The sequence below is a fragment of the Capsicum annuum genome, chromosome 2 (assembly GCF_002878395.1).
Source record: "Capsicum annuum cultivar UCD-10X-F1 chromosome 2, UCD10Xv1.1, whole genome shotgun sequence".
Classification (NCBI taxonomy): Eukaryota; Viridiplantae; Streptophyta; class Magnoliopsida; order Solanales; family Solanaceae; genus Capsicum; species Capsicum annuum.
This window is the reverse complement of record NC_061112.1, coordinates 9,473,839-9,492,115: the sequence shown is the minus strand read 5'-3', so window position 1 is coordinate 9,492,115 and position 18,277 is coordinate 9,473,839. Positions and strand designations below refer to the sequence as shown.

At 34.2% G+C, this 18,277-nt stretch overlaps 2 pseudogenes; both read right to left on the bottom strand.

Annotated features, from left to right (window-relative positions):
• Positions 1-15,761: 15,761 nt before the first annotated feature.
• Positions 15,762-16,395, bottom strand: LOC107857749 (annotated as a pseudogene).
• Positions 16,393-18,218, bottom strand: LOC124885305 (annotated as a pseudogene).
• Positions 18,219-18,277: the final 59 nt, after the last annotated feature.

The window sequence follows — 18,277 nt, the reverse complement described above, 5'->3', positions numbered from 1 at the left end:
ATTTTCTAAGCTGCCTTGGAGATTGAGAGAGAGATACGTGAAAGGTCGGGAAGTAAGTTCAAGGGGAAATCACCCTAGGGTTAGAGCAAGGACAAGATTGACTCATCCAATGAGGAGAAACCCGAGTCCAAGCTGATCCAAGCCGAGACCAAGGCTGCCTAAAGGTATCTTCTGAGAAATGAAGGTAAACCAAATTCTACTTCTCGTCCTAAAGGATTTCAATATTTTAAATGTCAAAGGTGGGGGCACAAGGCTAATCACTGCCTAAACTGAAGAAATGTAATCCTTAGGGAAGGAAAATTATATTACCATGGTGAGGAGGTGGGGCTTTAATCGAATGAGGTTGATGAAAATTTTCAAGATGGAGAGCAAGAAGCCGAGGTAGAAATAGATGAAGGCATAGAAGATATTTGGCTAGTTGATGGAGAGTTTGTCGCACCCTTGTTTATGGAAAGGAGAGTCATTCTTAATTATGGTTTAGAAGAGGAAAACAAGGGCAAGTATGATGAAGAAGAGGAGGAGCTGAGAGTTCAAGAAGTAGGATTAGCCCACAAAGACCCTTTGATGCTTACTAATGGAGATGCTAGAACTTTGCCTAGTATTCATTCTTCTTATGTGCAGTTTGAAGGACATCCAAGCCCAAGGAGCATTCTTTATGATCTCATGACACCCTTGGTTGAATATCCTAACCTTTGGATGAGCCGAGAAAAGATGATTCGAAGAGGAGATCTTACGGGTGAAGATTGCTTGAGTTTAAGGTCAAACTCCTCTCAAGATGGAGAGGATGATACAAGTGTGATCTCATAGATGGACACTTTTTTTTGTATGTCAAATTCAAATGAGAGAAGACCCGATCTTAAGTATGAAAGAAGCCAAAAACCGCCCGTATGTGTGTACTCAAGGGGCGGCCTTAAAGCCTTATTCATTAATAGGGCACCTTTGTCATTTTAAGTCTTTTGGGAATGTAATATAAATAGAACTGCTTAGGGTTTTATTCACTTAGTTTTTGATGATTGTGGAGAATTGTAACATTTTTAGCATCTAAAGTCCTCTCTAGACTTGGGAGAGGAACTCCAAAACCAAAACTAGGGCTAGGCAAGTGAGTCTCACTTGTGTTTGCATTCCTAGCTTGAGACGTTGGTGATTAGGGAGGTAAATTCCCTCATTTGTCAACATAAGAGTTTTGTGTTAACATTCATTAATCTTAGGGTCCTTACATGTGGTTAGGGTTCTTAGATTCTTGAATATTATATGTCAAACTATCTATCTATCTCTTTTGTTATCATTGTATTGTTGTTGGTCTTTGAAGTCTAGTGAAGTCGTGTGGGGCTCTTTCAATTCACTAGCATTGTTGTTATTGTGTTGATAACTTTTCTTGCTCAAAACTAAATCTAAAGTCTAGTGAAGTCGTGAGTGGCCTATTTCGATTCACTAGCACCTTGTTATTTATCTTGTTGCTCTTGTGTTAGCTTGAATATCTTGATACACACTTAGTCTTGTATCAGGAAAGAACCTGTCCAGAAAAGTCATTTCAAATACATCCCAACTCATAGGAGCTGCATTCTTACCTCTACCATCCTGCCACATAGTAACCCAATCACAAGTAACATTCTTCGATAGATATAAAGACAATCCCATATTTCATCTTTAGTAATATGCATAATCTATGTAATCTTTTTCTTCTCAGCAATGAAGAACTAAGGATCCTCATTCACCTTCGATCCAAAGAACTCAGGTGGTTCCATCCTCATAAAATCCCAAACTCTGGTTGTAGCTATGTCATTATTCTGCTGAAGTGGGACTACTACTAGCCGATTTCCCTGAACATTAGCATCTACATACTAAGCTAACACTAGGAAAGCACCCCAAAACTTAGCATGAGAGACATTTTCATTCAAAGGGTCTACAGGTGGTGGTGGGGCTAGTTGATGCCTATTTCTGCATGTGTAAGCTCTTCAAGCAGATAAAGATAACCTCAAACCATGATAGAGATCATAAAAGAAGGAATGGCTCCTAATAAATCCAACTTCCTCGTGCTCATAAGTATGGAGTGCTTTACACTCATGATTTAGACTCTATATAACGCGGCTTGTACGACTTTTTATTACTCTTTAAAACCTTAGGCTTTGATATCAAATTTATAATGCCCTAAGAGTACCCAATGGATGTCACACGGTGCTTAAGACTATGAACAGCCCAAGCTAACCCATGATATCTACTCACCACTAAACTCTTATAAATGTAAACTTAAAACATGAGTGGAAACTAAAGAAAACTTAAAGCGGAATTCAAAAAGATGAATAATCTCAACCAAAAATTTGTAACTTAATAACCTTCAAATCTGTGGAATTGAAAGAAATATAATCTGACTAATCATGAAACGCCTCTAATCTATTAACTGAAGAGGCACTAGGACAGACCCCAGCTGATCCAAACTGAAAGTTAAATAACTAGAATAACTGTATTAAACATGGATTCATCATAAACTCAAACATTGAACTATGGGGACTCACCAACTGTCTGAATATAGAAAATAGTATTCGTGGTTAATCGTGTTGCTTGGGATGAACAACAGAACCTATATTATGAAATAATGTAGCACATAGACATATATATGTGGTCATTACTTCTGAAAGGTACTGAGTATGTGGGGGTGAATGCAATATATAAATACTGCTATATGCCATTACTGAAACATGCATGCTAAGTGTAACCGACATAAAACAACACATGAATAAGGCTTGTGAGTCACTACACTTTGATTCAAAAATCTTTGCTTTTGTTTTCTTGGTGAGAGATTCTTGGAACTGACATAAACCACGTGAGATATCATGGAGTCAAATGTCTTAACCACATTGAGAAGAGTTGTTCTACCCTTTCCATTAAAATAGAACCTTAACTTAGAGTGAATACTAAGCTTATCCTATATTAGGTAAAGGAGGGGACTCTTTCTGGCGAAGCCCCTAAACCTATGGTGGCACATAGTCTCTGGTGAATAGGAGGTTCTAAATCCACATTCCCCTCCCAGTGCTAAATACTACTCCTAAAACATATACTTAAATGCTCATACTTATGAAATCTACCTTAAAATAGCATATGAGTTTATAAACTAAAAAATAACTATTCTTATCATACTTAAATCATATTCATAAGGAAACTTGTAGATTTAATGTCTTATCTGAGATCATAAGATCAAAACTGAATTTTAGTCATGTTGTAATACTTGTAAATTGAACTTGTAAGATTGAACTTCTTGTTAACTTAGTAACTTATGCTTAAACTTGAAATCATTCATCATGTCATAGAAAATTCATGTCAAAATATCAAACTCAATGTTAAAATCAACCTCCGGGATAAACCATAAGTAAACATGAAATCATATGCAAAATAATATTCAATTCATGAGAAAGCATCAAAATCTCAAAGCATAATAAAAGTGTGTATCAACCCCAGTAAGTCACTTTCTTCTAAATTAATTAAAAAATCAAAATTTTGGGCACAAGGATGGAATATTATCCTTTTTTAAACCCCACATATCTGAATTTAAGAAACATCATGAAGAAAGCTTGAATTGGAGCCTTGGGAGTTGAACTTTTAAAAGAAACCCCACTGTTTTTCTCTTGATAGTGGAGAGAAGAACGAGCTTTGAAAATTGACTAAGAATGGGCAAATAATGCTTATTGGCTAATTTAAATTGTGTAAGAGGGGTTTTATGTGAGAAAAAGACCAAATTACCCCTAGGGAAACTTAAGAAAAATTACAGAAATTTTCAGTTGACAAGTCATCAGTTTGTGAAAACTCATCATCCTGGTCATTAATATCTAGCTGGATTTTGCCATTTACTGGTTAAGGTTGATGATTTGAGTTGACGGCTCATCAACTTAGTCGTCAACTAGTTCACAGCTTGTTAACTTAGTCATCACCTTCTAACAGACAAACACTCCCAAGTAAAATAAGCATAACTTTCTACTCTGATATCGAATTAAGGTAAAATTGAATGCATTGAAAAGAAGACTCAAAGATATTTTATTAGATATATAAGAGGAAACCTAACTCGTTATATTATAGGAGTTACACTAATTTAAAGTTGACCCTTGTATAATCCAATATTAAAACTCAATCAATACAAATATTCTCAAGTCCACTTTGCTCAAAGTTCTTCCTATGACCATAATTGCATTGAGAACATTTCACACTCAAGGTGAATGGTCATTACACTTATATATGTTTGAAATAATCACTTTGGATCCTTTAAACATATGATGAATAAGTGGAAACTTATCTAGAAGATTGTGGGGTATTACAATGTGTTAGTAAACTTTTCCATGATTTAATCTAGAAGCATAATCTAAATGATACATTTTAGAAAGAAATTTTAAGCATATGATTTATGACATGATTTGGAGCTTAGGCTCACAATAGTAAGACTTAAGAATATTATAATATCTAATATGTCCACTATGATTTAAGAACAGCTTTTTAATATCAAGATATGTCATATGATAGGTTATGAGCACTAATATATTTTAGGAGTAGTATATAGCACCGAGAGGACATAAGTTCAGTCAATCCAAGTCCCAAAACTACGTCACCTCCATAGGTTAAGGGTTCCTCGTCAGTAGATATTTTCTTCCTTCACCCAAATAGGCTTATGAAATTCACGCCAATCATAGTTTTATACTCTTGGAAAGGAACGTGGCATCCTTCTAATTAGGGTTCTATATTGGACTTTTTAGTTTACTCACATGGTTTATGTCGATTGTAAAAAACTTCTTAGTATTAGTTTTATGATATATGAAATACTTATGCTTTCACAATTTCTAGATTTCAGACATGTTTTTAGTTCATGATGCAAAAATTGTTTTATAACTTATCTCTTATGTGCATGAAAGACCCTTTTCAAGATATATGCCACTATGATCCTCTTTTAACTTTCATCTACTTTCAGACATTTTAAGTGATTTTGTTAAGACTCATATTTTTGTTTTAAATCTTGATTTAAGATATTTATTTCAATGTTTAGTACAAGTTTTAAAAGCATGATTTTCAAATTCAGGTCTATAGTTTTCTAGTAAACCATTTTTCTAATTCCATACATCTACTAGACAGACTCAATTATCCAGTCATTAGATTTCATTTATCTTTCATAATACTATATATCTAAATGAATATATTTAGTTCATGATATTACAAACTCATTATAGTTCATGTATTGATTGTAGTACACTTCTTCTACCTATATTTTTCATTTGATGTAAATACGAATGATCATTCTTAGACACCTGGCTTGTTATTAATAATTCAGATTCTAGTAGTGAAGAGTTCTCTCTATGTGGAGATCTAGATAAGTTGCTCTTTTCCTTCTTTATTTCAGACCTTATTTCAGTATTCTTTTAGCTTTTCTAGAGTTATCTAGGGTCTTTCCCCAGTAACTCATAAGTGTATAGAGCCTTCCAGACAAAGTCCCACGGTATAGTTTTATTGGATTTTTAGATTTTTATTTCAGGATTTTAAAATTTATTTTTCAGTTTTGGCATTCACTCTACTTAAGCTCTACTCAATTGTTTTAAGTGTAAGATTTTAGTTAGATCCCAGTATCAAGGATCGTTTGGGATCACTTGTGGTTCTTGATGTTAGGTGTATTTATACATTATAATGTTACTGTTCTAGCTTATTTAGCCTTGTTTTGAGGATAATTCATGTGCTTTATGCGTTGATAATATATAAATAAGCATATAAGTGTCCAAGTACATATTTACAATGTTAAACGTGTTTTCCAAATAAGTTTGTATTTAATTGAGTCATTTAGAGTTCAACCCGAAAAACTAGTGTTACTAACTTAAGCTAGGTGTGTGTCTAGTTGGTTTCGTTGGATTCTATTGTATTTAAAAGGTTCCAAATGGTTTAAATGTGTAGTTATGATGGGAATAATTTGTTTGCAACGTAAAAAGTTTAAATTGAGTAAGTTAAAAGTCGAAACATAAAGTTGAAGATCACTGCGAATTAGCCTAGTCGTAGCTTGTGTTTGATTCATCGTCATGGATATTGTGTTTTTATGATCTCTAATTCATGGTGTGTGATTATGTAGGAAGATTTGTGAGCTTAATATGGTGATATAATGATGATATAAAGACTGAAAATCCATGAGAAATACACCACAATACAAGGAACGAAAAATGAGATAATAAATACTTAACCAAAATTTTAGACGCAACTTCCAGTGTGTGTATGCGATAAGCATGCGAATCTTGCTCCAGTTCAGTGCTCCACTTCCCTAGAATAGTTTGAGAAGTATAATTCCAGTGAAGAAATATGAATAGCATGAGTCGCACCCTCTATTTTGGGGTAGCCAAGCGTGCGATGCATGATGTATTCCACTGCTCCAATTTATGGACAATTCCCACATATACATGGCCAAAATCAATTTACATTGTACTACTCCTACTTGGATTAGGTAAAGTCCACTATAAGAATTATATTGCACACATTTTAAGGAGCTAGTGGGAATATATTAGATCATGTGCCAATTTCTTAATCCTACAAGGGTTAGGATGATTTAATTATATAAACACTTTGTGGGAATTATTTGTAAGCTTGGACACCTAGTAGACATTGTGGATAATTGAGGAGCTACTGCACAAGATTTTAGGTTTTAACATTTTTTTAATTAGCTTTTAATCATATCATATCATGTATTCAATTATTTAGATCGTGATTATGAATATTATCGGCTAAAAACCCTCTTTTAGGGGTTAAAGCCAAGAACATGAGTACTATTATTTTGGATTAATTTTGTTTAATTCGCTTATCATATTTGGTTATTTGTTTATTCTTGAAATTAATTATTTTGAGAATTGATCACCCTTAGAATACATATATTGTCAATCTTTTAATCTCTGGAGAGGGAATAGGGAGATCAAATGTGGGAATAAACAAAGTAGGATTTGTATTCTCTTATAAAATAAGAAATTCAAATTAGCGTCTAGGACAGGAATATACTTATATGCCTTACTTGATTCAAGCATAGGAGGATCGCTTAATGAACTTAATTGGACTATTATATCCCCGCTCAACGATGTAGTTGTAAGATTCAAATTAGATAAAGGATTAGAGGTTGGGAGACCATGATCATGCAATTAACCCTACGAATCAACAACCAAGATAAGAAAATTAACGAATGAAATTCAATAACATGGCATGATTGTTCAAAGTTCTTTAACCCTGGGTTCTATCCTTTATTGTACAAAGTCATTACTTTTCTGCATTAGTTTAATTTACTTCTAATTTACAACTCTAAAACTTTATTTGCCATGCTTCTCAATTTGCTAAACTATAATTGGATAGTTGTTTAACACAAGTCCCTGTGGGATCGATATTTGGCTTTTTTGAAGTCCACTTTACTACTTGATAAGACCACATATACTTGCGTGTGTGCTTGGATGCTGTCAAGTAGTTTTTGGCGCCGTTGTCGGAGACTTGAATTGGCAATTATCTTATTTTTAGTCTTTCTATTTTGAGTTGTAAATAATTTTTGTTTTTTTAGTTTCTTTTTATCTTCCTTTATTTCTATTTTTCTCACACTATTCTTGAGATGTCAACCTTGGATAGATAGTTTTTGAGAGATGATGATTCTTCTCATTTTTGTGGAGGACCACACCTCGAGGCTTTTTGTCCTGATTTTGATCCAAGTATTTAGAGGAGACCTGTTTGTTTCCAACCTGTGGAGCAACCGACAAGTTGGTGTGTGGTTTTTTACAGTATGTATCACCTTGCAGATATGTGTGGTGCTAATTTTGATTCAGTTAAGTTTAAGAGTGATGCTCAAAAGACAACTAAGAAGGTAGATGCAGAGTTGACTCTCCAACCAGTTGCAAACAAAGTTGCTAATAATTTGAGAAAGTCTGAGTACTCAAAATATGAAGTTTTTGAATAGGTTCAAAAAATACCATCACCGCCATCTCCACAGAGGCAAAGAAAAACACAAAAATCGTATCCACCTAGTTGTCATCTTTATCTTGAGACTGAAATTGAGAAGGTGAATGAAAGTGAGTGTGTTATTGATAGTGCAAATTTAGAAGAGGGATTGGTTGGGCCTCACTCAAAGCACTTTTCTACATTATGTTTAGATGATTTCTTTTCTGTGGAATCATCTAAAATGTGAAAGAGTGTGAGGATGAGGAACAAGAATCCTATATTCTTGATTTTGCACCAGTTAAGCAACATAAAAAAACACATCACTTTAAGGCCGAGTGGTTTACAATGCACATTCTATTACTCGATTCTTTAATCTCTGTACCACCTCCTTATGAGCAAGGCAAGAAAATGGATGTGATATTGGGGGTAAAATTTATATCCTCAAGGTGGAGAAAAAAGTTGATTAGGTCGTGTCGCGATACTAAATTAGGCGTTCTTGAGAGGCACCCCAAGTTAAATAGGTATGTTTTATTTTTAGTGTTTTAATTTTTACTTCACATAGTTTTTATTTTTATTGAGTCACAGGTTGATAGGAAGTCTGAGTACCAAAAACCTAAGCTAAGGAGCATGGAAAAGACAGAGTGTAGGGTCCCACGGACCTCCTTTATGTGTAAAGATGCTACTATCTAGGCCTAGAGGCCTCAGGGAGTATTTATATCTCTTTACTTTTAGTTCACTTTGGGGACAAAGTAGATTTTTAAGTGTGGGGTAGGGAAATTCCCAATTTTTTGACTAATTTTTTACTCAATCTAAAAATTTTGTGTGAGATATTTGAGTTGGTGCTATTTTTTATTGCATGGTGAAAGTGTTTTAGTTGTATAAGCATGTTGATTGTGTGAATTTCTACCTTTGAAACACCTAGGCTCATGTTTGTGACTCTTATTCTTGTTGGCTTAAATATGAATTCATGTTATTGTATGGTTGGAAGTCTATGATGATCCTATGTGAGTTGAGCATGTGCCATGTGCGTGTGAGGTATTTGTGTATTCCTTGTTGCATGTGATGTCTAGAACTTGCCCGGTGTGTTTGCAAAGCAAAATAAAGAATGTGAGTTTAGGAGATGATTTACGCATTTCTTTGATAGCCTTGTTTTATACCTTCTTTTTTACCTACCCTGGTGCATAATCCTAGTTAAACCCCTTTGAGCCTTTAGCTTATTTTCTTTAGTAGCCTCATATGTAGTCTAATCCCCTTCATTGATGGACCTGAATTTGATCCAAGAAGCTCCAGGGCTCTTTAATAAAAAAATTAATTGAGTAAGGAGTTTGAGAAAGAAGAGGGAAAAGGTGAATTTGGTGCCCTAAGATAATAGTTATTGGTGTTGATAATTGATATGTGGTAGATGGGTGTGATAGACATTATTCTAGAAATATTACCATGGTTTTAAAAAAGAAAAAAAAGAAAAAAAATTGATTCATGTGGTAATAAACAATGCTTCCACCATAGTGTTTGTCAATGGGCTTAATAAGATGGGGTGAAAACAAAAGAATAGGGTAGAGAAAAGTGGTGTAATTTTGTTGTTGAAGATTGGTTTTAATTTTATAAGAGATGTATTAAAGCGCTTAGGGAATATAGTCACTATTATTGGCCAAAATAGTTCCTACCCGTCCCTTTGCCTACATTACAACCCAAAAAAGACCTAATTGATCCTAAGATCAATATTCTGATATTAGTTGAGTACTACGCTAAGGGAAACCCTATGGTTCGTTATGCGTAACATGTGAATTTCTTGTGAGAGTGAGTGTAATTTGATTCTTGTACCTCTCATGTTATGAATTGCTTAATTGTGAGTGATTATGGGTAACTCTCTTGTTGGGGGGCACATATTTGATGAATGTGAGTGATTTGTATGATGTCCTTGATTGAATGATAAGCATAAGTTTGCCAACTAGGTGAGTCAATTCTTAAGGCTAGGATATTTGGGAGTAGTGTTCTTGAGCTATCAATTGTATAAATAACGTACTTTGTGTAGAAACTTGCATTCCGTTTAGTCATTGTAATACTAGCTTGAGTGTATTGCATGTCATATAAGTGTAGAGTATACTCAAATTATGATGCTTAGAGTAAATAATTGTTCGAGGACAAACAAGGATTTAAGTGTGGAGTGGTAATGTTGGGTGTATTTATGCATTTCAGTGTTACTGTTCTAGCTTATTTAGCCTTGTTTTGAAGATAATTCGTGTTATTTATGTGTTGATATGATATAAATAAGTATATAAGTGTCCAAGTACCTATTTACAATGTTCAACGTGTTTTCCAAATAAGTTTGTACTTAATTGAGTCATTTAGAGTTCAACTCGGAAAACTAGTGTTACTAGCTTGAGCTTAGTGTATGTCTAGTTGATTTCATTGTATTCTATTGTGTTTAAAAGGTTCAAAATGGTTTAAATGTGTAATTATGAGTCGAATAACTTGTTTGTAATGTACAAAGTTTAGTTTGAGTAAGTTAAGAGTCGAAACATAAAGTTGAAGATCACTGCGAATTAGCCTAGTCTTAGTTTGTGTTTTGATTCATCGCCATGGATATTGTGTTTTTATGATCCCTAATTAGTGGTGTGTGATTATGTAGGAATCTTTGTGAGCTGAATATGATGATATAATAATGATATAAATGCTGAAAATCCATGGAAAATACACCACAATACAAGGAACGAAAAATGGGACGATAAAGACTTAACCAAAATTTTGAACGCAACTTCCAGTGTGTGCGCGCGATAAGCGTGCGACGCTTGCTCTAGTTCATTGCTCCACTACCTTAGAATAATTTGAGAAGTGTAATTCCAGTGAAGGCATGGAAACAGCGTGCACTGCACCTTCTATTTTAGGGCATCCATGCGTGCGACGCATGATGTATTCCACCACTCCAATTTATGGACAATTCCCACATATACACGGCCAAAATCAATTTACATTGTACTACTCCTACTTGGATTAGGTAAAGTCCACTATAAGAATTAGATTACACACATTTTATGGAGTTGGTGGGAATATATTGGATCATGGGCCAATTTCTTAATCCTACAAGGGTTAGGATTATTTAATTATATAAACACACTTTGTGGGAATTATATGTAAGCTTGGACACCTGGGAGACGTCGTGGATAATTTGAGGAGATGCTGCACGAGGTTTTAGGTTTTAATAATTTTTTAATTAGCTTTTAATCATATTATATCATGTATTCAATTATTTGGATCGTGATTATGAATATTATCAGCTAAAAATCAACTTTCAAAGATTAAAGCCAAGAACGTGAGTACTATTATTTTGGATTAATTTAGTTTAATTCGCTTATCATACTTTGTTGTTTGTTTATTCTTGAATCAATTATTTTGAGGATTAATCACCCTTAGAATACATATATTGTCAACCTTTTGATCTCGGGAGAGGGAATAGGGAGATAGAACGTGGGAATAAATAAAGTAGGGTTTGTATTCTTTTATAAAATAAGGAATTCAAATTAGCATCTAGGACAGGGATGTACTTAGATGTCTTACTTGATTCAAACATAGGATGATAGATTAATGAACTTAATTGGACTATTACATCCCTTCTCAACGATGTAGCTCTAAGGTTCAAATTAGGTAAAGGATTAGAGGTCGAGAGACCATGATCATGCAATTAACTTGTGTAATTATGTAAATTGTGTTTAAAAGGTTCCAAATGGTTTAAATGTGTAGTTATGAGTGGAATAACTTTTTTACGACGTACAAAGTTTAATTTGAGTAAGTTAAGAGTCAAAACATAAAGTTGAAGATCACTGCGAATTAGTCTCGTCTTAGCTTGTGTTTTGATTCATCGTCATGGATATTGTGTTGTTATGATCTCTAATTCGTGGTGTGTGATTATGTAGGAAGCTTTGTGAGATGAATACGGTGATATAATGATGATATAACTGTTGAAAATCTATGAAAAATACACCATAATACAAGGGGCGAAAAATGAGATGATAAAGGCTTAACCAAAATTTTGGAAGCAACTTTCAATGTGTGCACGTGATGAGCATGCGATGCTTGCTCTAGTTCAGTGCTCCACTACCTTAGAATAATTTGAGAAGTGTAATTCCAGTGGAGGCATGCGAATAGCGTGCCGCGCATCCTTTATTTTGGGGCAGCCATGCGTGCAACGCATGATGTATTCCACCGCTCTAATTTATGGACAATTCCCACATATACACGGCTAAAATCAATTTACATTGTACTACTCCTACTTGGATTAGGTAAAGTCCACTATAAGAATTACATTGCACACATTTTAAGGAGATGGTAGGAATATACTGGATCATGTGTCAATTTCTTAATCCTACAAGGGTCAGGATTATTTAATTATATACACACACTTTGTGGGAATTATTTGTAAGCTTGGACACCTGGGAGACGTCGTGGATAATTTAAGGAGCTGATGCACGAGGTTCTAGGTTTTAATATTTTTTAATTAACTTTTAATCATATCATATCATGTATTCAATTATTTGGATCGTGATTATGAATATTATCGGCTAAAAACCTTCTTTTCGAAGTTAAAACCAAGAACATGAGTACTATTATTTTGGATTAATTTCGTTTAATTCGCTTATCATATTTGGTTGTTTGTTTATTCTTGAATTAATTATTTTGAGGATTGATCACCCTTAGAATACATATATTGTCAATCTTTTGATCTCGGGAGAGGAAATAGGGAGATAGAACGTGAAAATAAACAAAGTAGGGTTTGTATTCGTTTATAAAATAAGGAATTAAAATTAGTGTCTAGGACAGGGATGTATTTAGATGTCTTACATGATTCAAACGTAGGATGATAGCTTAATGAACTTAATTGGACTATTATATCCCTGCTCAACGATGTAGTTGTAAGATTTAAATCAGGTAAAGGATTAGAGGTCGGGAGACCATGATCATGCAATTAACCCTATGAATCAACAACCAAGATAAGCAAATTAACGAATGAAATTCAATAACATGGTATGATTGTTCAAAGTGCTTTAACCCTGGGTATCCTTTGATTGTCCAAAGTCATTACTTTTCCGCATTAGTTTAGTTTACTTTTAGTTTACAACTCTAAAACTTTATTTGTAACGCTTCTCAATTTGTTAAACTAGAATTGGATAGTTGTTTAACATAAGTCCCTGTGGGATCGATACTCGGCTTTCTTAAAGGCCACTTTACTACTTGATAAGACCACGTATATTTGTGTATGCGCTTGGGCACTGTCAGTTTTAAGCACCATATTACATCCAAATTGTAAACTTAAGTCGTAACATATTGGAAGATATCTCTAAAATTCTCACTGCTCCAAATAGCCAATGCTAACTTAGTCATTTTTATCTTCTGCTTTAGATAAATGGAATATCATCTGAAACATCTAAAACTCAATCCCATTTTACCACTTCCTTAAAATCCTTTTTTTAATTTCAAAATTGTACAAACTTAAAAGGCTGAAAAAACTAAGAAGTCTGTGCTCCACCAAATAATAAAAGAGGGGCATGATCAAACGCAGTTCTAGCCAAATGCTCCATCTTTCGACACCCCATAAGACCAAGAAAAGGTTGATTAATAACAAGTTTGTCTAGTCTTTTACAAATATAAACATCATTAGCTCTTTCATTCCACCAAGTAAAAGAGCTAACTTTTGAAATTAATACTTATGAAATAACTTATATGAATTAATGCAAAAAATAAAAATCTTCACTTACTCGGGTATATACAAAGTCCCCCAATCTTCTCGTCTTCACACATAATAATATTGAAATCACCACCAACAAGCCAAGAAAGTCCCATCCCACAGGTTTAATCTCTCCAAAGATCCACATTTAGCATAAGAATATATAGTACTCCCACTGTTTAAAAAAAATGACTTATTTTCCTTTTTATTTCGTTTAAAAAGAATTATTTTTTTCCTTTTTTGATAACTATATTTAAGACTATAAGATTAAAAAATATTTTGGTACATTTAACATAATTTTAATTTAAGACTACAAAATTTAAAGTCTTATTTATTTTCTTAAACTCTGTCATAAGTCAAAATAGCTCTTTCTTTTTTAAATGGAATAGTAATTAACTGTTGACCATCTTGTAGAGAAAGCTGAATAGTGAGTTGTTGATCTGAATTTGCCTTACCTCCACTTGAATATGCTCTTGCACTAAGATTCATATTTTGCCATTTTGGTTATAATTTTCATACTGCATGCCTAATCTCCTCATGTATTTTGGTATATGTCTTGATTCTTGAAAAGGCACCATTAAAGTGATGAGAGAGAATATGTGATGTCTATGAAGCATCTGAACTCTATGAAATGAATAATGGGATCTCATAGATTTGACGTTTCAAAATAATGCGTCCAGATTCATTTATTACTTTCTTTGACACTCCTTCAACACTTGAATAACATTCTGCTAGTTTTCCATTTCTTCTGTGTCTTCTGTTTTAGCTACATCTTCCTGCATACTTCTCTGTAATCCTGCATCTGTTATCTGATGAGAAATAATATCATGAAGAACCTTTATAGGGGAGCTATGGTTCTGTGCCAACAGAGTCTGTAACTCCGTTGCTGCTACATCTCTTTATATTGACCTTCTATTTGTTCAATCAACAGCTGCTCCTATGAGGTGACTAGTGGATAGATTCCTATATTAGAAACCCCTCCTCCTTCAATTAAATCATGTACAACCCTTGATTCATCAACCAGTAAAGGTTCAGGAAACCTTGTAGTTGCTACTTAATGCCTCTCGTATAGTTTGTTCATCATTGAACTCTCCAGGTACGGTTTTTCCAGTGGACCTCATATCTATTTCATTGTTATGTATCTCCTTTGTATAACTCAAAGCTTGAGTATTTCCAGTATCGTGTCTCTCCCTGCATATTGATATTATCCTCATCTTTACTCTCTTGATTACTGTTATCCATGACTGCTAACTCTGTGTTAGAATGCGTACCCTACTGATTTACTTGTTTTACTCTAGTAGTTGCCTATTAATGGAACAAGTAGTCTAACGTGTTTCACTCAATTTGCAGATTTGACTTTATCTTGTTTCTTCTCATCAGTAACTGTAGAGGTGTCAAGAATCACGCTAGGCTAACTATCAGGGTCGGTAAGAAAGTTAAGTTTTTTATGGAAACTAGAATGGTATAATTGGGAAATTTTGACGGAGAATAAGAGAGAAAGACTGGCTAACCAATGCTGGCTGTCCAGTGGCCGGGACGGCACGGCGAAGCAATGAAGCTTTCTTTAGGGTTTTCCGATATTGACTAGAGAGCGTCTTCAATATTTGATTGTTTACGTTTCATTATCATTTTAAGACAGATAAATAAGTGAGCTTGAGAGACATAAAATTTGAATGAGAGGAATGTATAGCCCAAACCATACTTTAGATATAGTGCTTACTGACTACCCTGTTCCCAACCTAGTCAATAGAATGATATGTTTTATATATTTTTGGGATCTATACTTATATTTACTGTCATTTTAAACAAATTGTTGCACTAGCAATGTAATTTAACATGATATAGAAGGTTGTTTAGTTTATTTCTTTTTAAGGTTTCTAATTCCAATTATGACGGATGATTACCTGTAATTACTATTTAAATGGCGTTATAGTTTGGTTACTTTTACTCTATCGAAGTAATATACCAGTCTTATTGCAATGTATCCCAAATTATGGAACAGAGTGTTTCTATAATCTTATTACCATTATCAGCAATGTATACAATAAAGTGGCATTAAGAAGATATACAGACTTCCTATTAGCAAATGACCTTCAAAGAAACATGCGAAGTGGCTTCTTCATTTTGTTCAGAAAAGACTTTCGAAGCCTTTTGCTTTCTCCCTTAGGATAAATATCTTTACAATCGAAGTTTTTGGCAGATCCTGAAATAGAACTGTTCGAGGAGCCATGTAATGAGGAAAATTATCCCTGCAAAAGTTGATAATTTCTTGAGAGCTAACATCGAACCCCTCCTTCAACTTCATAAATGCACAAGGTGTCTCTCCCAAGTGGTTATCTGGTCAAGCCACTACTGCTGCTTCAAAAACTGCTGGATGAATATACAAAACTGTTTCCACCTCAACAGTGCTTAGGCTTTCTCCACCAGATATTATGATAACTTTCAAACGATACTTGAGTTTTATATAAACGTCAGGATGTTTTACAACAAGATACCACTATGAAACCATCCACCTCTAAAAGCTTTCTCCATAGCTTTTTTATATCTTAAATATCCACTCACTACTGTGTTCCCTCTAAACATGACTTCTCCCATTGTTACACCATCCGCATGCACCTTCATCATGGTGGTAGAATTTCTTATATAAATTTCTCAATACAACGATGTTGCACTCCTTGCATCTCTTTTAGCGTAAATCTTTCATCGAAAGGCAACGAATACCACTCCGGTTTCCACAAGCAATACGTACTTGAAGGTTTAATTCACACATTAGCACTAGAGTTTATTCACTATAACAGTGGAGTCGCCAAATTTTCTGTCACATGAAAGTAACTAAACATTACCCACTATGGTAGTGAAGTCACAAAACTGGTTTTTATGGCTTTCATCGTTATAGGTAGTAAAGTAGAGAGACCATATGTAAAATTAATCTTGTACCTGAACCATGTATTTCCGTTGGTCCATATAAGTGATTTACTATAACCCCCAAATCCTCCATTCTTGAAATGATTTGTGTTGGTGGTGGTGAACCACCCGTCATAATCTTCACCTTGTGTGGAAGTGGCTTCCAGTCACCCGATGGCATATTCACTATTATGTTCAAGACAGTAGGTGCACCACCTATATGTGTCACCTTGTACAGTGAAATGCTTTCAAATATTTCTTTTGGTGATGTGCACCTCTATGATCGTAAACAACTCCTTTGGGTCTTGATGTTGTTCCAGAAGTATAGTTAATGCCAATAAGGTCAAATTCAGTTATTGGCCACTTAATAGCAAAATATCTATCCCCGCTTTCAAGGAGACTTTCATATTCATAAGTGTTGGGACAAGTATTAATAGATTTTTGTGAGTATTACAACACAGAGAGGTTGTTTTGTGTTTTTCTTGCTAACAAGAAGAGAAAGTGCTTTGTGAGCAAGTTGGAGAAACTGTTGATCCACAAATATGATTTTTTCTTTTAAATGAATTAGAAGTGTTGATATCATAGTAGAATCGTGACGTGTTTTTAATGTACAAAGAACTGCTCCATCCATTGGTACTGCAAAATGCAGCTCTTGTATTGCTGGTACATTAGGGGCTAGTGTTCCCACCTACAGAAAAGAATTCCAAATCATTTAAGTAGTTGTGTTAACAAGATAAGAAAAGTTGATTGAAAACAAAAAGAGTAAAAGAAAAAAGAGAGAAGGGGATCCATAGTTAAGAGCATCTGAAAAGGTATTTGAACTGTAGGTATGGTAGAAGTAAAAGTGGTGCTTGATGTTATAATACCAAAATCTTCATAATTATTGAAGAAAATATGGGAGCTTCTCACTTAGATCAGTGCTTCGACAATCCAAAAAGGAGAGGATGGTTACTATAAGTAGACTGACCAGAAAAATGAATAGAATAGAGTACTCGTGGAGTGAGCTCGAATGGTTGAGATCTCTCGACCCTCAATCAAAGATCTTGAGTTAAAGTCTCATAAAGTTATCAAAAGTAGAAAAGCACAAATAAGTTTAAATGTTTGTTGGGGCTTTAAGCGTAAAATGCAAATAAACGTGGGCTTTAATGAAAAAAGGCTCAAAGGGATACAAAAATATGAATATATATATAAACAGAGAAATTGAAAATAAATTACGGAAAAAAAGAAATACTAATTGTTTAGTGTCGTCACTTTAGAAAAGGCTCAGTGGCAAAGAAAAATATGGGAACCTTGATGATGACAATGAAGTGCATATTAAGTGAAGCGCAAAATATGTTTTTAGTCTTGCAGCTCTTAAGCGTACTTTGACAACACTATCAAGTTCTAAGAATGAAAGATGTTGTAATTTCTTATCTTTCTATTATTTCGTAAATATCATGGGTTAACTAGCACACAATCACAACAAAGAAATAGAGAAGCAAATTAATACAAGAATTTAACGAGATTCAGTTAGGCCTAAATTGATTGCTTCAGCCCAAAAATTCTTGCTAACACATGAGTGTGAAAGCATACTCCATTCGTTGTCATAAAGTGGTCTGTTCATACGTTCTGAAACACCATTTTGTTGTGGCGCTCTAATACAAGTGTGGTGTCTCACAATCCTCTCTGCAGCAAAAATCATTGAACTCTAAGTTGAAAAATTCCAAATCAGTATCGATACAAAAATGCTTAATTTTTCTT